Below are 22,500 nucleotides of genomic sequence, written 5' to 3' on the forward strand. Positions count from 1 at the left end.
CACATACACACACAAGCAAAAACACACACACACATACACCCACACACATACACCCACACACACACACACTCGCTACACATACACACACATACACGCACACACGCACACACACACACACACACACACACAGTACAGTACACAAAAAATGAAAACATATTAATACATGATTATATTGAGCAGGGTTGACATGCCGACAAAACTTCGTGTGGAACGTTTGAGATATAGCTTCTGGGAGCTGCTGAATGACCCGATGGGCAGAAAAGAGTTCCTCACTTACCTGGAGAAAGAATTCAGTGGTACATACATATATATATATATACACACACACTGTCTCTCTCTCACACACACACACACACACACACACACACTCACACACACTCAGTAGAGTTGTGACACAGTGACTAACTGAAACTAGCTGGAAAAGAAAATGTCCATTTGGCCAAACGTTGTGTGTTTTTATCTCCCTGGATGTTCTTCCAGACTCCTGAGATTTCATTCATGTCACTTCACATTTAATCCCTCACCTCTTCTCTCCCACTTTCCTCCTCTCTCTCTGCCGATCTCTTCAGCGGAGAACCTGTGTTTTTGGCAGGCGTGTGAGGACATGCGACACGGAGAGACCTCAAAATCCCAGAGAAGTGGATGAGATTTACAAGTAGGACTTCCTCAAAGACATCAGTGATGTAGAGCTAACTGTGAGCTGAAGTGTGATGGGGGTGTGTGTGTGTGTGTGTGTGAGGCGCTTACAGCTGATCATAATCAGCCAGGCACATGTCTGAGCTCCTTCAGGCGTGTGTGGGATTAGTCGGCACTGTGGGATTAGTCGGGCACTGCGGGATTAGTCGGCACTGCGGGATTAGTCGGCACTGCCTGATTAGTCGGCACTGTGGGATTAGTCGGCACTGCCTGATTAGTCGGCACTGCCTGATTAGTCGGCACTGTGGGATTAGTCGGCACTGCCTGATTAGTCGGCACTGTGGGATTAGTCGGCACTGCCTGATTAGTCGGCACTGTGGGATTAGTCGGCACTGCCTGATTAGTCGGCACTGCCTGATTAGTCGGCACTGTGGGATTAGTCGGCACTGCCTGATTAGTCGGCACTGCCTGATTAGTCGGCACTGCCTGATTAGTCGGCACTGCCTGATTAGTCGGCACTGTGGGATTAGTCCGCACTGCGGGATTAGTCGGCACTGCGGGATAAGTCAGCGAGATGTTTACAACTGAAAAGTTAATAAAGCAAACAAAATGTTACAGATAATATAACACACTGAACATGCTGCTACCCCTCTGTGTGTGTGTGTGTGTGTGTGTGTGTGTGTGTGTGTGTGTGTGTGTGTGTGTGTGTTCAGGCAGTACCTCGCTCCTGGAGCCACACAGTCAGTCAACATCGATGGAAAGACAATGGCCATCACTCTGGAGGGAATGAAGAACCCAGATCGCTTCGTGTTTGACAGTGCACAGACACACATCTACGTCCTCATGAAGAAGGTGAGAGCTTTACAGAACACAGCAGAGATACACACAGAAGACTTGCACCTCACCATGGTGAATATTAACAGGAAATGTACGTATAACTCTGTGTGTGGTGTGTGTGTGGTGTGTGTGTGTGTGTGTGTGTGTGTGTGTAGGATTCATACACTCGCTATCTAAAGTCTGAAGAGTACAAAAGCTTGTTAGCCAAAACTGTAGTACCACAGTAAACAAAGAAGAGGTACACACTCTCTCTCTCTCTCTCTCTCACACACACACACACACACACACACAGACACACTCATACTGTATATCAAATGTCTAATGTTAGTCTAAAACAAAGAATCCACTGACATCCTGTGTGTGTGTATGTGTGTGTGTGTGTGTGTGCAGTGTATTCCCATGTATGCGGCGACAGCGAAATTCCAGCTTTGCTCCAGCTCTGATACAAACAGAGGATGAAAATGGAAAAACCAACATAGGAACTGCTTCATAGATTTAATCACTCACACACACACACACACACACACACACACACACACACACACACACACACACACAGAGGCTATATTATAATATACACAATATTTACTAATGTAGATGCCTGTAAAAGTCACATCATATCTACTTTATTCTGATTAAAATATTTCATGATAAGAATTAAAACACATGAATCTGTTCTGTTTAAGTAATAAACGACTTCAGCTGCCTCCAGTCTTATTAAAGAGGCTTTTACAATCACGCTCAGGTTAAACATGCTCACTTACAGATCCTGCTTTTCTCCTCTCTGAACCTTCTCCTGCTGAATCTCAGGGTAAAGCACCATCACATTTCTCCTCTCATTTCCTGCTTAATGTTCTGTCCTGTTTATGAACTATTCAGATGTGTGAAGACAAGCAGAAACACAATAAAGACTTTCTGACCCTGAGTGCAGTCGTGTTTATATGAACACCATCACGTCGTTTATTTATGTGTCATAGCGAGAGTTTCTATGGAGAACGAGTCCGAGCTGATGTTCACTGTAGCAGCTGTGGATCCAGACACCAGAGGAGATCCTGGCAGACGCTCTGATGAGAGCTGCGGCAGGTTTAAACACCTACGGGGTTCACATCCAAATACCACAAAACATCTGAAAAATCCTTGAAAAAACTTTGACATAATCGAGTAATCACTTTATTAGGACTGATCAGAGTTTATTAAAATCCTTACAAAGTAAATTTAATACTAAAACAATTTGTCGGTTAATAAAACATTCCTCATTCAGATTTATTAATAATAATCATGTTCACCTCATTGTAGAACCCATATTCTCTTATTAGTTATTATTTAATCATCACATGTATACTGATTTTAATGCTTAACTAGTGTGTACACACACACAAACACACACACTAACACACACACACACACACACACACACACACACACCATAATGAAGTGCTGAGGAGGTCCATGAACCAATAAGATAAAAGAACCAAGAAATCCTATAAATAGGGTCTTTCTCTCTCTCTCTCACACACACACACACCACACACACACACACACACACACACACCACACACACACACACACACACACAAAAAGTGCTCAAACCACAATTGACTGTGTAATAATAACAGTGCAGTGTCAGTAGTAGTCTTTAGATAAATAAAGCTGACATGTGAGAGGAGAACCTACAGAATTCTGCTCACACTGGCCACAGGTACGTTTAGTGCTGCAGGTCATCACACCTTCCATCTCAACACACAAAAGGGGCGGGACTTACTGCCATGACACGCTCACTGCTGATTGGCTGGTGGATGTTCTGTCAAACTGAAATCTACTGATGCTTTCAGTCACAATTTATAATTTTAGGGTTTTGTTTGAAGAAAATTAGAATGAGAAACGTTTAGAGAACCACAGCCCAGAACCTTGGGTTTACTTCTGCAAGGTTTCTCGTGTTTATTTCAGACTTCTGAGGTTTTTATTTCGTGGTTTATATTTAATGTGTACATTCTAAATGTATAGTTATGTCTGTGAGAATCCTCTAAATCCCTGTATACTGGAATAACAACAGTGACTTCACATTAAACTAATAAAGTGCTCTTCTTTTTTTCATGTGAGTCATGTGATACAATGTGTCCAATCAGCACTAAGCATGTTTAGTAAGGACCGCCCCTTTCTGATTATGTGCTGTCGATGTGTTTCATTTTAATGTGTAGTTTTTTTTATTTCTGCTCATAAAGTCATCTGAGTTACATAAAACCCTGTCTCATTACACCTGAACAAGGTAGGTGTGTGTGTGTGTGTGTGTGTGTGGTGTGTGTGTGTGTGTGTGCAGTTAGGAAACAATGTTCAGGTCTTCCTTCTGGTTTAGACAGATTTTATATCCACACAGTTTGTGTGACCAGCCCCAGGGTGGGATGTTCTTCTCACGTGGTGGCAGCAGGAACACCACACTGGTGGCCACCACAATGTGCCAGATGGAGTGTGTGTAGTAGTAGTTGCTGTCGGTCTGAGCGAAGGCATATACACACAGCCCTATGACCGCTGACAGTATGCCGGGGATCAGGAAGAAAACCCAGCGCTTCCACGTGGGTGGGTAACAGTGACGACGTTTCACAGTACGATAAATCTGTAATAAATGTTGATGATGAACGTGTGCAGAAGGAACAGTGAAGAATACTGACTTCTGATTCTGACTACATACAAGCAGACGGTGCGACTCTTACCCAGGTGGTTATCATGGTGGCTAATGCAAACAGCACAGGACCTAGAAGGTTCCACAAACCTCTGCGGTCCAGCTGCATCGCCATGGCGACAAGGAGAGTGCCACCCAAGAAGAAGACCTGGAGTACAGGAGAGATGTGTGTTATGCACACACAAATAAGGATCCAGGAGTGTGTGTGTGTGTGTGTGTGTGTGTGTGTGTGTTCTGAATTTCCGTAATACACCTACGTATTTCAGAGTGTCCTTCAGACGAGCCATGCAGACAATAGTGACCCACACGGACACCACGGAGCCCAGGAAGTCACAGAACTGCAATGTGTCATAGTCCATGATGCAGAGCACCGTCACTCCGGGCTGATCACATGCATGATAAAACTACACACACACACACACACACCCACACACACACACACACACTGTATATACAACACTTCAGTGTATTTTTATGATTTACAGAATTAGGTATCAGTTTATCTGTTATGTTGTTACTGTTGTATTTCTCCTAACTCCTCTTATAAAACACACTAACTGTTTGTATTTAAGTGGAAGTGATGAGTGTGTGGTGTGTGAGGATGTTACACACGGTGGAGAAGAACATGGTGAAGAGGTAGACTGTGGCCTCTGTGTGATAGCCTCGGTACAGTGCAACCACGATGGGAGGGATGAAGAGCAGGTTACTGAGCGTGAGCAGAAGCACCGCGGTTAACTGCCTAGAGAACGACAGAGCACTGGATCCATCTGAGCAGCTCCAACCCAACCAACCTGGTACACACACACACACACACACACACACACACACACACACACACACACACGTAATGTAGGATTTAACATACACATGATCTCTTTTAGCAAACACCTTGTTAATGAAAAATTAAAACCTGTCAGGTAAATGTACAAATACAATCACATCCTGTGTGTGTGTGTGTGTGTGTGTGTGTGTGTGTGTGTGTGTGTGTGTATACGGGTCACACCTGATTTACACACACAGGCAGCATACATGTAGCTGTATGTGCGCAGCAGCCTGCATTCTCCGTACGGTCCGCAGTCGTCAACACACGCACTCACACTCGCCGACACACTCACCACAGCCGAGATGTTACTGCATTCAACACTGACAACAGCACAACCACTGTTACTATGGAAACCATTTCAGACTGAATACAGTAATATAAACCTGAACTACTGTCAGAGCTGCTGTTCTAGAAAACTAATTAACACCTGACATCCAATCAGAACTCAACAGCTCTGTGTGTGTGTGTGTGTGTGTGTGTGTGTGTGGGTGTGTGTGTGTATATACACACCTGTTGTTACAGATGCTTTGCAGACTGAGGTACCAGGTCACAGGTTTAGGAATGGAATTCTCAACAACGCCTTTGTTTCATTACTGTTCACTCTGAGTGGATATCCCTTCATGAATCCTACATAAACACACACCACACACACACGCGCACACACAACATTTAAAAAATCTCATAACTTTTGCATATGTCTATGTTGTCAATGTGTGTGTGTGTGTGTGTGTGTGTGTGTGTGTGTGTGTGTGTGTGGTAATGCACCTGCATCACATGACTGGCTAGTGTTGAGCTGGAGAACAGGAGCAGAAGGTGTTAAACACACCCTCACACTGTCGAATGGACCAGTAACAGAGGTCTGGAACAGAAGAAGCCTTTGTTATTATTATGATGATGATGATGATGATAACAACACACACATTACAGTTGGGACTTTGTACAGTGCAGAACAACACACACACAGAGACACACAGACAGAGACACACAGACACACACAGAGACACACGGAGACACACAGACACACAGAGACAGAGACACACAGACAGAGACACACGGAGACACACAGAGACACACAGACAGAGACACACAGTCAGAGACACACAGACAGAGACACACAGACAGAGACACACAGAGACACACAGACAGATACACAGAGAGACACACAGACAGAGACACAGACACACACAGAGACACAGACAGAGACACACAGACAGAGACACACAGACAGAGACACACAGACACACACATACAGACAGGCAGACAGAGACACACACATACAGACAGAGACACACGCATACAGACAGAGACACACGCATACAGACAGAGACACACGCATACAGACAGAGACACACGCATACAGACAGAGACACACAGAGACATACTCAGACACACACAGTAACACAGAGACATACTCAGACACACACAGGAACACAGAGACATACTCAGACACACACAGGAACACAGAGACATACTCAGACACACAGGAACACAGAGATACAGAGACATACTCAGACACACACAGGAACACAGAGATACAGAGACGTACTCAGACACACAGGAACACAGAGAAACAGAGACATACTCAGACACACACAGGAACACAGAGATACAGAGACATACACAGACACACACAGGAACACACAGATACAGAGAGACACATACACACAGACACACACAGACACAGAGACACACAGACACACACAGACACACACAGACACACACAGACACACACAGAGACACATACACACAGACACACACAGAGACACACAGAGACACATACACACAGACACACACAGACACACACACCGTGTTAAGTTGGAGCTGGAGGATCAGCACTCCCCCACTGTCTGCAGAGTCCAGCTCCAGCGTCAGCATGGTGGGGAAGAGGGACAGTGCAGTCACACTGTTGTTAGTGATGGTAAAGCGAACTGAGAAGATGTCCTGTGTCTCCCGTAACACAGCTGGGGTCTGGATGCAGCTGTTAGTGTACAGTGAGGTGTTGGAGAATGGTATGAGAGACGAGCTGCTGAGGGGAAAGGAGATGTTCACATCTGCAGGGACACTCAAGGGCTTACAGCTTGCTGTGAGAGAGAGAGAGAGAGAGAGAGAGAGAGAGAGAGAGAGAGTCTGGGTGTGTATGATGTATTAAAGGAGTCTCCATCATGAGGAGATGCGTGTGTGTGTGTGTGTGTGTGTGTATGATGTGGCGAAGCAGTCTCCATCATGAGGATATGTGTGTGTGTGTGTATGATGTGGTGAAGCAGTCTCCATCATGAGGAGATGTGTGTGTGTGTGTGTGTGTGTGTGTGTGTGTGTGTGTGTGTGTGTGTGTGTGTATTATGTGGCGAAGCAATCTCAATCATGAGTATATGTGTGTGTGTGTGTGTGTGTGTGTATGATGTGGTGAAGCAGTCTCCATCATGAGGAGATCTGTGTGGGTGTGTGTGTGTGTGTGTGTGTATGATGTGGTGAAGCAGTCTCCATCATGAGGAGATGGTCAGTGATGAGGACCACCCCCCAGCTTTACACCCATGAGGACAGACCTGTGTAGTTTGCTGAGATGCTGAAGGTCGTTGTTCCATTCGCTCGGCTGAGCACTGAAACCCTCACCCAGGTGTTCCACGGAGGATTGGACAGAGAAACAGAGCACGGCTGGTTCCCAGAGCAGTTTGCTGTAATCACTGAGCTCTGGCCCAAAGAGGCGGAGCCTAAAGTGATTGACAGCGAGCACTCTCTAACAGGAACAGTCTGTACTGAGCACGACTGGATAAAGACTTCCAGCTTAGAGGAAAACTCCAGAACATAAACCCTGCAGCAGAAGAGTAGTTAAACCTCATCACTCATCACCATGACAACGTATTACTTCCTCCTTTAAACAACAGCTACAGGAACTCAAGACGTAATTAACACTGAACAGACACTCAACATTCAGAGGCAGGAACGTGCTTGTGAGGAAATTCAGGAACATTTCATTTTAATGTTCATGTAAAGAATAAGAAGCACAGCACAGTCTCAAAGATGCAATAAACTCAGTTACAGGAACAGAAATATCTTTAAGTGTAAGTTCCTGTAAGTTCCTGTAAGTTCCTGTAAGTTCCTCTAAGTTCCTCTAAGTTCCTGTAAGTTCCTCTAAGTTCCTGATCTGCAGCCCTTTCAGGTTTAGAGAAAATGTAGACGGAATGCTTGTTTTTTCTAGATATCTATAATTAGCTCATACGCAAACAAGTCACTATTACATGAATACATGCCTCAGAGGTCAGATGAATATCTCTATTCTCTAACACACACACACACACACACACACACACACACACACACACACACACACACACACACACACACACACACACACACACCTGTACTGAGCTTGTTGCTGAGTGAGAGTTTGATTGAGAGGAATGTTGGTCTGCAGGATCGGCGTGTTGACGGCTCTCCTCACATACATCTGTGGCTGCAACAAATACGAACACGATGGCAGCCCCTGAATAACACACACACACACACACACACACACACACACACACACACACACACACACACACACTACTGAAAGGCATTCCTTGCTGAACATTCTGTATACTCTCCACTGGTCAGCACTGGTCCTGCCTCCTGCCCATCACTACAGCTACACCAACACACCAGCAGGACTAACTCACAGCGTTCTGCACTCTGATTGGTGGCCAGGTTACCATAGTAACAGCTCAGTTATAGTGACATGATAGTATAGTGATTTCACTGAAATTCAACATTAAGAATCACTGATATGATGAAGGAAAGTAAGGAGATGGTCACTTAACATTTACGGAAGGAGTCTCCAGTGTCAGAAACATTTTCGTTCCTGTTATATTACAGCAAACCAATAATAAATGTGAGTAAAGTGAACGTTAGTGTGTACCTGCTGTTGTATCTTGCCATCGTCTTTAGGCAGATGAGCGGCAATGAACCAGTCTCCAGCTTCAGGCTGCGTGACGTTAAACAGCGTGGTGCTGATGGCCTGAGCGTCCCTCACACTCACAGTCAGATTGTAAGCCAGAGAGAATTCCGTGGAATTCGGGAAAGACGTGTTAATGGGGTTGATGACCGGCGGCGCTCCGGCCCGGAAGTGTCTGTTAGTACGTAAAAAAATTCCTTACTGCTAGGCTGAGAATGCAATATTTTATAAACTGCTGCATGTTTTTATTGAAACTCAGCTGCTGTACTGAGCAACAGACTTTGGATCAGACTCTGGATCAGACTTTGGATCAGACTTTGGATCAGACTCTGGATCAGACTCTGGATTAGAATCATATCAAAGCTAATTTAATAACACTGTGAATGTGTCTGATGAGATGAGACAGGGAGAAGGGGGCGGGGCTTACAGTCCAGGGTCAGATCATATTGTGCAAATGTCACTTATTCATATTCTGATTAGATCATCTGCACTTCTTTGGTGGCAATAAACACTACATTTTGCCTCATACCCCAGAACGCTTGTGTTATTAGATAATGCTCTTAGTTCATTTATTTATCTTAATTAAAAAGCACCAATCAACAAATTAGCCCAAGTTTATTAGGAGTCTAATGCATGTGCTGGATGTGTGAAGCTGTGTGGAGATTTACTTACACTGCGATGTTCTGGTCGCTGCAGCTGAACCCGGAGCCACGCAGTACCGTAAGGGACCAGTGCACAAGCTCCGCCCCTTCAGGAACCTGGAACCGGAACAGGCGCGCGTTCCCGAACCAGCTGTACTTAGACAACCTCTGGGGCGGACTGGAGTAGAACCCAGACACATGGCTCACATCTGGGTCAGTGACGTCACAGGGGGACATTTGTGAACAAGAACATTCAACACCATTATCATGTGCAGGTCCAATTCTGTCTAATTCTGTATTTACTTATTATTTATTATAACACTTCAGCCTGTTAGAGATTCTGTAACAATGTGGAAGGATTACAGCTTATAAAATATGATTAAATATATTAATGCCCAGAACCTTAAATTATCACCTTATTAAAGGTGTTAATGTTAATAATAATAATAATAATAATAATAATAATAATAATAATAATAATAATAAGCTACACGTCACAAACACAATCAGACTGAAATAAAGCTGGATATAAAACTCACCGTCAGCGAAACAACATAAAACCGCGTTAAACAGCCAAATCCATGTAAATGTAATTCCTGCCATTTGCCAGCTTATAAACTGCACACTTCACATGTTTGTTATTAAGTGTTAAACAGCCTCCATGAAAACAGTCGCATGTTACTTCCGGGTTTCCTTTGTTTCATCACTGCCCCTACGACATAGCCACGCCCAGGCCCGCTGCTAGCGCTGTGATTGGCCACTGAACGCTAAGCTATTTAAATATTACAGCTGTAGTCACTGGAATAAAATCCTGCACCATTTGTGTAGTTTGGACACCAGGACAGATATGTCCATATAAAATGGTCCAGAATCCACAGGACTTTTATTCTTCTGTTGTTCTTTTAAACGTACTTTCTGTCTTCGGCTCCATCTTGTCTGAATGACAAACAGGTTGCTTCAGGGTTAATTTTCAGCGGTTTGGCCACCAGATGTCGCCGTTGTCTTAAACAGAAAATAACATTTCGAGTTTTTATTTGCTTAAACTGCTTAAAAGTGTAAATTCGTGCAGGATTAATTGGTACCATTTGTAATTAACGACGTCACCTATTTATGTAAAGGTCCTTAAAGGTCAGAGCTGGGCAGGTGGGTGTGGTCAGGAGTGAAAGGGGTGTGGTCAGGAGTGAATGTTGTGTGGTCAGTAGTGTCTGGGGTGTTGTCAGGAGTGAAAGGGATGTGGTCAGGAGTGAATGGGATGTGGTCAGGAGTGACTGGGGTGTTGTCAGTAGTGTCTGGGGTGTGGTCAGGAGTGAATGTTGTGTGGTCAGTAGTGTCTGGGGTTTGGTCAGGAGTGACTGGGGTGTGGTCTGGAGTGAATGGGGTGTGGTCAGGAGTGAATGTTGTGTGGGCAGTAGTGTCTGGGGTGTGGTCAGGAGTGAAAGGGATGTGGTCAGGAGTGACTGGGGTGTTGTCAGTAGTGTCTGGGGTGTGGTCAGGAGTGACTGGGTGTGGTCAGAAGTGTCTGGTGTGTGGTCAGGAGTGACTGGGGTGTGGTCAGGAGTGACTGGGTGTGGTCAGGAGTGACTGGGGTGTGGTCAGGAGTGACTGGGTGTGGTCAGGAGTGACTGGGGTGTGTTCAGGAGTGACTGGGGTGTGTTCTCACTTCACACACCATGTTCCTGGGGCAGACTTTACTGTGGCACATACACTGATACTGTTCTGCTCCCAAACCCTGAGAGAGAATCTTCATACTTTGTCCATGTATTGTGTTACTCGATGGAACTGAGAGAACAAACAGCTTCTTAGTTGGAGGACATTTTGTTACTTGTGATTGTGTGTCTATGGATTTCAGCAACAGTTTGTACGTCCATGATCAGGTCGTTTTACCAGTTATACAAGAACATTCCCAGTAAAAGAGTAAAGAGCCACATCAACTCCCAGAATGTCTATCCTACACTTTCTTACTAAAGCTCTTGGTGTTTTAAAGATGAGAATGAGGATGAGGAGGATGATGAAGAGTATAAGGATGATGATGATGAAGAGGATGAGGATGAGGAGGATGAAGAGAGCTCTATACCAAACACAACCCACTAAAATCTCCCTGTCCACACCAGAGGTGAGTGTTCATGTGACTGAGGGATCATGAACCTGGTGTGTTGAGCACTTTAGGGCAGTGGTCCCCAACCCCCGGGCCGTGGAAGCGGCAGTGGTGTTGTAGCTCTGGTGGAGAGAGAAGGTGTGTATCGCTCTTCTCTCTGTTCACCGGTACTTTGTCATGTTTAACAGTGCTTGGTGTACGTGTATATTGTGTTTGCTCAAATTTAACCCACAAATTAGCAAAAATGAGCAGGAAACAGACGTCGTTAGGAAGTTAGAAACTCTGCCGGTGTTCTGGATTAAAGGGTTCTCATTGGTTTAGCGTTGTAGTGAGTTAAAAAGGCATGTTTCAATACAATTACATTAAAATGATTCATTTTAATTTAATTGTATAGCCCCCCCACCCCCACCCCCAGCGGGCCGCTGTAAAATTATCAAACATTAACCCCAAAAAAGGTTGGGGACCGCTGCTTTAAGGTGTTTTTATGTCTCTGTTTGTTCTGAATATAAAAATATTATTTCTTCAATCTCATAATTTGAAAAGTCTTTTAATGTTTACTCTTGTACAGAAACATGTAATTATTATTAATATAACGTTAAGAATGCCCTGTGATGGGTTGGCACTCCGTCCAGGGTGTATCCTGCCTCGATGCCCGATGACGCCTGAGATAGGCACAGGCTCCCCGTGACCCGAGAAGTTCGGATAAGCGGTAGGAAACGAACGAATAACGTTAAGAAAATGTTACACACAATGTTACTCACTCACTCTCTCTCTCTCTCTCTCTCTCTCTCTCTCTCTCTCTCTCTCTCTCTCTTTTTCTCTGTCTCTCTCTGAGTCTCTCTCTGTCTCTGAGTCTCTGTCTCTGTCTCTCTCTCTCTCTGTCTGAGTCTCTGTCTCTCTCTCTCTGTCTGAGTCTCTGTCTCTCTCTGTCTCTCTCTCTCTCTCTCTCTCTCTCTCTGTCTCTCTCTCTCTCTGAGTCTCTCTCTCTGAGTCTCTCTCTCTCTCTGAGTCTCTGTCTCTCTCTGTCTGAGTCAGTCTCTCTCTCTCTCTCTCTCTCTCTCTCTCTCTCTGTCTCTCTCTCTCTCTCTCTGAGTCTCTCTCTCTCTCTCTCTCTCTCTGTCTCTCTCTCTGAGTCTCTGTCTCTCTCTCTCTCTGAGTCTCTCTCTCTCTCTTTCTCTCTGAGTCTCTCTCTCTGTCTCTCTCTCTTTCTCTCTGTGTCTCTCTCTCTCTCTCTCTCTCTCTCTCTCTCTCTCTCTCTCTCTCTCTCTCTCTCTCTGTCTGAGTTAGGGTGTACAATGCCCAGTACACACAGCACACAGAGAATTGACTCTTCTTATCTCTTTAATGGGATTTTATAAGGGTCTCATTCAAACTCAACATGGCGTGAGATCCGATTTCACGCCTTTTTAGGTCCGCCCTTAAGTGCGCGATAACGGCTGCGCTCCGGGGCTGTTTGCGGAAGGCTCTGTTTGCGTTCTGTGTGTGTGTGTGTGTGTGTGTGTGTGTGTGTGTGTGTGTGTGTGTGTTTGCGTGGTACAGAGACACTCGAGCGTCCCCCGGCAAGCGCGCACCATCACTGCGGCTCGCGACCTCCGCGCCCGTTTCGCTCTCCTCCGGTTTGCCGGGCGCCGTGACTCGCCTCGCGCTCTGTTTGCGCACAAGCACAATTACACGCCTCGCGCACGCAAATATTTGCTGAGAAAACACAGAAGCACGGGGCGCGCGCGCGCTCCACATTGCCGGTGGGTATAAAATGGCTCGCGCAGATATTCATGTACAACGGCGAGGCTGAACGGCGCGGCGGACCTGCACCGGTGTACGGTAAGGACACAACAACAACAACAACAACAACAACAACAAACAACAAACACAACAAACAAACAATCAAAACAAAACCTCTGCCTCGCCACATGCACCGAGAACCCGAATGTGTAAAAATAGAAACTTATGAATATAGCAATAGTAAAGCCAAATTTAAATTGTAAACAATTTAAAGACACTAATGTACACGTCATTATAGATCCACAGTGTGTTTGTAATGTGTCTCTTTTGGTGTATAGAGTTAGTTTTTAAAGCTACAGTGCAATTATGTTCCTTATGTTAGTTTCACACACGGTATTATTATTATTATTCTTATTTATTCGGTATTATAGAGGTTTGTGTAGCAGCACAAGGACATTTGCTAGTTTGTCAGCAGGTGTCCACAGAGAAACGTGTTTAACACGTGATACAGCATGCAGTTATTATTTCATTCTTTCAAATGTCAGTTATCATCTTGAGTTAAATGTGTTCAGGTGAGGACGACACACTAAGTACAGCTCATTATACAGTGACACAGTGAGTGCTGATTCAGTTCCTCGTCAAAACATTCGAGCTAATTTTATAGTAAACACCAAATTTAATACTTAATACTTTAATACTCATTAAAACTTAATTAAGTTATAAATTAAAAAGTATCATAATATCATAAATAATAATAATCACGATCAATAATATACTAATGACTATAATAATAATAATAACGATAATAATAATAATGATAATAATAATAATAATAATAATAATAATAACGATAATAATAATAATAATAATAATAATAATAATGATAATGATAATAATAACAATGATAATAATTGTTATTATTATCATTGTTATTATTATTACCCATCATTTGAGGCACATCTCCAAGCTCCATAGTAAATACAACAAACAAACATTAAAAAAAATTAAGTCATTAAAATGAAATGTAAAAGAAATAAATTAATTTAGTACAAAAAAACATGCAGTAATAATGAGTAGGTAATAAAAGATTCATGTCATTTTAAATTAAGCCCAAAACTTTCAAATAGGTAACAGAGACACACCAGTACGATTGTTTAGTGATTTAATTCTTTGAGAGTAGAATTGATTGATGATAGAGTTGCTGATCTAAACATCTTGACCTTATGTGGAGCTCACAGTTACCTTCACTGTTGGAATCTGTTGTTTGTAGGATGGCAGCGAGGTAATCAGACCGTGAGTGGCTTCAGACCGAGCCCTACAGCTCAGACCTACTTCATTTCTGCTGATGAAGATGAGCTAGAAGATGAGTATGAAGATGAGCTCCGGGACGAAGTGGGAGGATAGCTTGAGGAGGAAGAGGACGATCCACAGGCGGTGAGTCTCAAGTCACAGATCCACATAGTTTCTGATCTGTACAGTGAGATCGCCACATGATCGCCTCCTACGCTTTGCTGAGCTCATCAGCAGCGACGTGGCAGCGTTATTTCGGACGCAGCCAAGACTCCGACACGTGTGACATCTACACAGGAAGATCACGTCATGAGATGACTGTCCGGCAGCTCTACTATTCTAACATCCTTCAAGCGGCTTCCTCGGAGCCGGGGAAGAGCCGAAAAACCTCTGGGCCGCTCGCAGAACTCTTCCAGAGCGCTCAGGTAAAGAAGCAGGGATACCCATGATTCAGAGGCGTCTGCCCAGCAGCTTCTGGACCGAGCCTCGACCTGACATCTCTGGTCACTGCTAATGTTCCAGACATGGTGACTTGCCTCCACAGAAACAATGAACCCAAACAGCAGCACACCGGTGATTAGCATGAGCAGCTCCAACACTCCAGACTTCAGTGACTTGCTTGAGCACTGGGCTTCAGACAAAGAAACCTGCAGTGCCTACAGCTGTGAATACCAGCTTCCCTAAGAGCAGCAGTAACAAGCTGTTACACACACACACACACACACACACACACACACACACACACACACACACACACACACACATACATACATACACATACACACACATATATATACACACACACACACACACACACACACACACACACACACACACATATATATATATACACACACACACACACATATATACATACACACATACACACACACACACATATACACACACACACATACACATACACACACACACACACACTTACACACATACACACACACACACACACTCACACACACACAGTTCAGCATTGTTAATTTACTAATTGTTGTATGTTTTATTTTTGTGTGACCTTTAACCCTGTGAATAAACAAATAAAACAATTTTGTCCTGCAAATAAAAATAAAAATGAATACAACAATTACATTTCAATACAATATGACAGAGTGATTCAATTTTTCCTCAAAAGATTTTTTATATATATTATATTTATATATATATTAATTTATAACAAAATCCAATATATAAAATCTCCTCTCAGTAAGGACTGTGTTGGAGTTCTGAAAGTCACAGGAGTTGTAGAAGGCCAGTAGATTTGCTCCACGCACTCTCCTGTGTGTTGACTCGTCACGGTAACACTTGTTTATCAGTAGCGTGAGGACAGAGGTTGAGAGCACTTCAGCCTAAAGCGTCAGACATGAAGCCTGCATACGTTCTGATCTTCGCTGTCCTCCTGCTGTGCTCGAGCGTTAAGCCTGAAGTGGCTGAGCAGAAGCCTGCCATGGAGGATAAAACTAACACACCGAGAGACCGAAGCCGAGAAAAAGGAAAGACAGAAGAAATTACTGAGGAGAAAATGTCCTGGTGCTGCATGAGAAGAACTTTGCGAGAGCTCTGAAGTGAGAAACAATACCTGCTGGTGGAATTCTGTAAGTGTCGTCAGCTGTGACACGTGGCCCAAATAATTCATTATTACTGTAAATTTATATTATTATAAGTATTAAAGTAAAATATATAAACGCTCACTGTGCTGGACAAGATGTCCATGTTCCTTAAAACATGACTTTTTTCAAATGTTCAAAATATTTCTATGTATTCTTTCATATCATCAAAAAAACTACCTTCACTTTATCATTAATACTACTATTATTAATACCAGTACTGTATTATTATTATTATTATTATTATTATTATTATTATTATTATTATTATTATCATCATCATTATTTATTATTATTATTATTATGTTATTGTATTCATCATCATCATCATCATCATCATTATTATTATTATTATTATTATTATTATTATTATTATTATTATCTCATTATTATTATTATTATTAATTATTATTATTATTATTATTATTATCATTATTATTATTATTATCATCATTATTATTATTATTATTTTCTGGGCTCAGACTAAAGACTCAGCTTCCTTTTCTCCTCCCTGTTAAAGCACATGGTGAGAGACAGTCCAGGGTTTAGATCTTAGGTCTACAGCAGGTCCAGCAGCACAGATGTCCATGTCCCACGCTGTGAGGTCAGACGGACCTGAGATTAGGAAGCTCACGTGTCTCAGAGGCTCTGTCCTGTTCATTTACCTGAACACTCCTCCCTAACACGCTTTAAACCATTTAAACTGAAAGTGTATTAAACATCATGCTGGATTCTTGGGCTGAGTTTTACATTTTTAAACCCAAAATGCAACATTAATGATGAGCCTGAACTTATTTCTAATAAATATGTTGAAGCTGCGTTACAGTATATTTATGAGTCCAGATCACGTTCATCTTCCTGTCTGGTACACAGACGCACCTTGGTGTCGCCACCTGCCAGGCCCTGGAGCCGGTTTACGCCGAAGCCGCAGCACAGCTGAAGAACCAGTCGTCTCCTGTCCGCTTGGCCCAAGCTCGACGCCACAGAGAGAAGGAACTGGCGAAAGAGTTTGAGGTCAGCACTTTCCAGCACTGAAACTGTTCACGGAGGGCGCAGACCAACGCCACAGACTTTCACAGGTATGAGACTCTCTTTGTTTAAACTATTACATAGTAAGGTGAGGATTTATAAGGACGTAGTATTATCCCAGCTTGTGTGATGTGTTAAAGGGAAGCGCAGCGTGAAGAGGATCATACAGTGGCTGCAGAGGCACACGGGACCAAGCGCTGTTCTTCTGAACCATGAGCGAGTCGCTCAGGAGCTCATCAACAACACACAGGTGGTTGTGCTCGGCTTCTTCAAGGTGACTTCTGTGTAGAAATTCTTTTAGTAAACTGGAATTTTTAAGTGCATTTTTTTCCCCATTTACTGCATATAATAAGATCTAAATGACTTAGTCTGTCTAAATGATCCTGGTTTATTCAGTTAAGTAAACTGCAGGTCATTCCCAGGGTACACAACACACACACACACACACTCTCGCTCCTCTCTCGTCTCTCTCACACACACACACACACACACACACACACAACACACACACACACACACACACATCTCTCTCTCTCTTCTCTTCTCTGTCTCTCTCTCTCTCTCTCTCACACACACACACACACACACACACACACACCACACACACCACACACACACACACCACACACTACACACACACACACAAATACATACAAATACACTCTCACTCTCTTTCAGGAATTAAAAGGAGAGAAAGTCCAAGTGTTTAATGATGTTGCGCTGGACATAGTGGACGTTACCTTTGGCATCCACAAGCAGTCCAGAGCTCTTTACAAAGTACAACGTCGCAAAGGACTCGATCGTAGTTTTAAAAAGGTGACGAAACCATTATGAGTTATTACCTGACACTAAAGATTCAATCCATTTAACTTATCAATCATCTTTTGTTTGTCTGTGTTTGTGTGTGTCTGGCCTGTGTGTGTTGTGTAATCTGTCTGTGTGTGTGTGTGTTCTGTGGGTGTGTCTGCCTGTGTGTGTTGTGTGTGTGTGTGTGTTTGTGTGTCTGTGTGTGGGTGTATCTGTCTGTGTGTTGTGTGTTCTGTGTGTTGTGGTGTTATCTGTGTGTGTGTGTTGTGTGTGTCTGCCTGTGTGTGTGTGTATCTGTGTGTGGGTGTTCTGTGTGTGTCTGCCTGGTGTATTTGTGTGTGTGTGTGTGTCCTGTGTGTGTGTGTCGGCCTATGTGTTTGTGTCTGTGTGTGTTGTAGTTTGATGACAAGCGAGCAGACATGTCTCTATCTGAGGACAAGCTGGACAGGGATGAACTGGTGTCCTTCATCCAGACCAACAAGCCTGAGCTGGTTATTGAGTTTAATGAAGCGGTGTGTGTTGTGTGTGTGTGTGTGTGTGTGTGGTGTGTGTGCGTGTGTGTGTGTGTGTGTGTGTGTGTAATTAACCTAAATTAGACCAATAAAACCCATTCAGTAAATAACAACTAACTGTCCTTGTTCCGCATCTACAGAATGGAGACAAGATTTTTTCTAAATAAAATCCACAACCACCTTCTTCTCGTTCATCAACTCCACCATGGAGCTCAGCCGTGGTCTCCTGGACGACTACACCGCTGTAGCCAGGACTTTAAAGAGAAGGTAAGTTCCGTCACGCAGCCGTGTGTCACTGTGATGCTTTACAGTGTAAATACCAGTGTAACGTACAGAGTCTGTGTGGATTCTAGGTCCTGTTCATAAAGATAGACGTCACTACAGACGTGTCTCATGTGCTGAACTATTTCGGTCTGTCTGCGAGTGACGTTCCGGCTCTCCGCTCATCAACACTGACACGCTGAAGAAGTTCCTCATGGCAGAAGAAACCATCAACAAGGACACGCTGAAAACCTTCTGTCAGAATGTGCTGGACGGCAAAATCACGGTAATCACTTCACTGTCTCTTTAATAAAACAATGACAGAGCAGAAGAAGGAACAGCTTCAACACGGAGCACCTAAAAGCTCCACACACATGTTCTAGTTCACCTTTAACTAAACTAACCGACCAGGTTAAAAAGTGTGGTTAGTGTAGTTAACTAATGACTCCTGGCTGGCTAAGTAAGTGCATTAATACAGACTAACACTAATGCAGGCGTGTGAGATCATCCTCTTCTCCTCTTCGTCTCACTTTCCCTCCATACATCACATCTTAGAGCCCGGCTTTTGTGTTTTCTCTCAGCGTCTTTAACTCCACGATGCCTGAGCTAGAGCTTTGTGTGAACTTTAATTCTTCTCCTTTCAGCAGTCTTTCCACAGACCTGCAGGTTCCTGTGTCTTAAATGATCGTCTCCATGCTGATTAATGTACATAATGTTTTACAATGACAGTTAACTGGATCGTTCTTCAGCAGCTTATCATTTCCAGAGGACAAAAGGACCCAGATTACCTTCTACAGATCCACATGCAAAAGACATCAAGACCAAATTCCAAGGTCAAGAGGACATGAGGTCATTACATTATGTAGGAGGGCTGCCCTCTAGGTGGTCCAGCGTGGAAATTACAGCAGATTATTAATCAACAACCCTCCAACTTTTCCCTTTTTTCAATACATAAACACTAACACTGGTGTGTGAGTTTTCCATCAGAGTCGAATGTTGAAACCCTTAGATGGTAAATGGCTTGGGTTTCTCCAAATGGTCTCCATTATCTGTTGGATAAAGAGAAACACTAAGTTATTTTCACGTAGAGCTTCTTATATTTTGTTACAACAGCCTCATTGAAGAGTGAAGACATTCCTGAGGACTGGGATAAGAATCCTGTCAAAGTTCTGGTGGGAAAGAACTTCGCACAAGTCGCCTTTGATAAGACAAAGAACGTCTTTGTGGAATTCTGTAAGCTGGAATCTTCTTCTGGACATTTTCAAAAGTCATCTGTGTATTTGTAGATTCTTAAATGTTTGTTCTGTACGTGTGTGTGTGTGTGTGTCTGTATATGTGTGTGTGTGTGTGTATGTGTGTGTATGTGTATGTGTGTGTGTGTGTGTGTGTGTGTGTGTGTGTGTGTGTGTATGTGAGTGTGTGTTTGTGTGTTTGTGTGTGTTGGTGTGTATGTGTGTGTGTGTGTGTGTGTGTGTGTGTGTGTGTGTGTGTGTGTGTGTGTGTGTGTGTGTTTTATTGACCCTATCTCTCAGATGCCCCTTGGTGTGGTCACTCTAAGGAAATAGCCCCTGAGTGGGAGAAACTGGGGGAAAAGTACAAGGACCATGAAAACATCATCATAGCTAAGATGGATGCAACAGCTAATGACGCAGAGGAAGTGACGGTGCAGGGTTATCCAACGCTCAAATACTTTCCAGCTGGAACCGAGAAGAAGGTCAGAACCTTATACACAGGACCTTATACACAGGACCTTATACACAGGACCTTATACACAGGACCTTATACACAGAACCTTATACACAGGACCTTATACACAGAACCTTATACACAGGACCTTATACACAGGACCTTATACACAGGACCTTATACACAGAACCTTATACACAGGACCTTATACACAGGACCTTATACACAGGACCTTTAACATGAGTCTGAAGGTATAGAGAGTCACATTCAGTCGTCTTCTGTGTGTTTAATCTTCTCCTAATGTGGTGTGTGAATGTTTCCTGTGACATCAGGTGATTGATTATAATGGAAAAAGGGATCTGGAAACATTTGTTAAATTCCTGGATAATGGTGGAGAACTGCCACCTGTCTTTGAGGAAGAGGAACCCGATGAGGATGAAGATGAGGACAAAGAAGTCCCAGATGAGGTCAGTTATGTCTTATATATGTATAATGAATCATTTTTAAATGCATTATAGACCATTGACTTTGAGATGATGGACCTGTGACTGTTACATCATCTCTGATGGTTTGTGTTCAGGTCTCAAGCCAATCGACAGAAGATTCAGAAAACGCCGTTAACGGATCCAGCAGCAGCAGAGACGAGCTCTGACGTCTCAGACACGAACCTGCTCTGATGTACATCTGTGTGAACCTACTGATGGGGATGTGGTAGCCTAGTGGTTAAGGTGTTGGACTACCGATCGAGAGGTTGTGAGTTCAATTTCCTACGTCCACCAAGCTGTGCCACTGCTGGGCCCCTGAGCAAGGCCCTTAACCCTCAATTGCTCAGTTGTATAAAAAAATGAGCTAAAATGTAAGTCTGCTAAATGCTGTAACTGTAAATGTACTGACAGTGAAGGTGCTGTTACACTACAGTAAAGCAGACTGCGACATGTGTTTCATCATCAGTCTCATCATCAAACCTCTGACTCACAACTGAACCAGAATGCAGGCATCGATCATGACAAAACTTTATACAGGAGGATTAGAGAACCTGCTGGTCGTGACAAGGCTTTGTGTTCAGTCAGGGTTTCGTATCTCAGAGCTTCAACGTTCTGTAATAATAACTAATTATATTAACAACTAATATTTCTCTTCACTGGAGTGCGACTGACAAATCGACATTATATGTCCAAAGTTTGTGCCCCTTGACCATGACACTCACGTGTGTTTGTCCCCCAAACTGTTCCACACGCTGAGACACACACTTCTACTGAACGTCTCTGTGTAACCTTAGAGTTTATCTTCAGTAGATCTCAAAAGTCCAAACCCTGCTCCATCAGGACCAATGTACACAAAGCATGACATGAAGACATGGTGTTGGAGGTGAAGGTTGGAGTGAAGAACTTTAGTGTCCTGCACTGAGCCCTGACTCTGACTCAACACCACTGAACACCCGACTGAACCCCAGACCTTCTTCACCAACATCAGTGTCTGATCTCACTAATGCTCTTGTAGCTGAATGATCACTAATCCCCACAGACACCAACCTACATCTAGTGACGAACCTTCCAGAAGAGAAGAGCAGAGCTGATTAAAAAGCAATCTCTGTGTACAGCATGTGGGTGTAATGGTCAGGGGGCACATACTTTTGGTAATACAGTGTATATAATGCTTTTAAGCATGTTTCTGGGTATTTTCATGGTGAGATGTAATCAGACTCTAATCTGCCATAATGAGGAACATTAGAGTTAATAATAATAGAGTAAAAGTCACTCAGGCTTGTTCTGGGCAGCTGTGGGGTCATAAAAACTTACCACCATCAGCACACCTGAGCCTCCTGGGGCAAAATATAAGTGATGACAGGAATCACAGTGAGTTAGAGATGTTCCACAAGATTAGTGAGAGAGAACTGTGTGTGTGAACTGTGTGTGTGTGAGAAGTGTGTGTGT

The 22,500-nt window shown here is 43.4% G+C and overlaps 1 protein-coding gene, 1 long non-coding RNA gene and 2 pseudogenes across 35 annotated transcripts in view; 2 read left to right on the plus strand and 2 right to left on the minus strand.

The window, feature by feature from the left end:
- The window catches only part of LOC125138460 (NLR family CARD domain-containing protein 3-like), a 358,584-nt gene that overhangs the window by 195,273 nt on the left and 140,811 nt on the right, over window positions 1-22,500 (minus strand). The window lies entirely within an intron of this gene.
- LOC125139357 lies at window positions 408-1,768 on the plus strand. 2 transcript variants are annotated; one of them, XR_007138403.1, is made up of 3 exons: window positions 408-655; window positions 1,350-1,488; window positions 1,629-1,768. It is a non-coding gene; the product is annotated as an uncharacterized LOC125139357 (long non-coding RNA). The 2 variants fall into 2 exon arrangements; XR_007138404.1 differs by having other exon boundaries at window positions 643-695.
- LOC125139334 lies at window positions 2,631-10,249 on the minus strand (annotated as a pseudogene).
- LOC125139338 lies at window positions 16,022-21,324 on the plus strand (annotated as a pseudogene).

This window comes from Tachysurus fulvidraco, chromosome 18 (genome assembly GCF_022655615.1).
Source record: "Tachysurus fulvidraco isolate hzauxx_2018 chromosome 18, HZAU_PFXX_2.0, whole genome shotgun sequence".
In the NCBI taxonomy this organism is placed as follows: domain Eukaryota; kingdom Metazoa; phylum Chordata; class Actinopteri; order Siluriformes; family Bagridae; genus Tachysurus; species Tachysurus fulvidraco.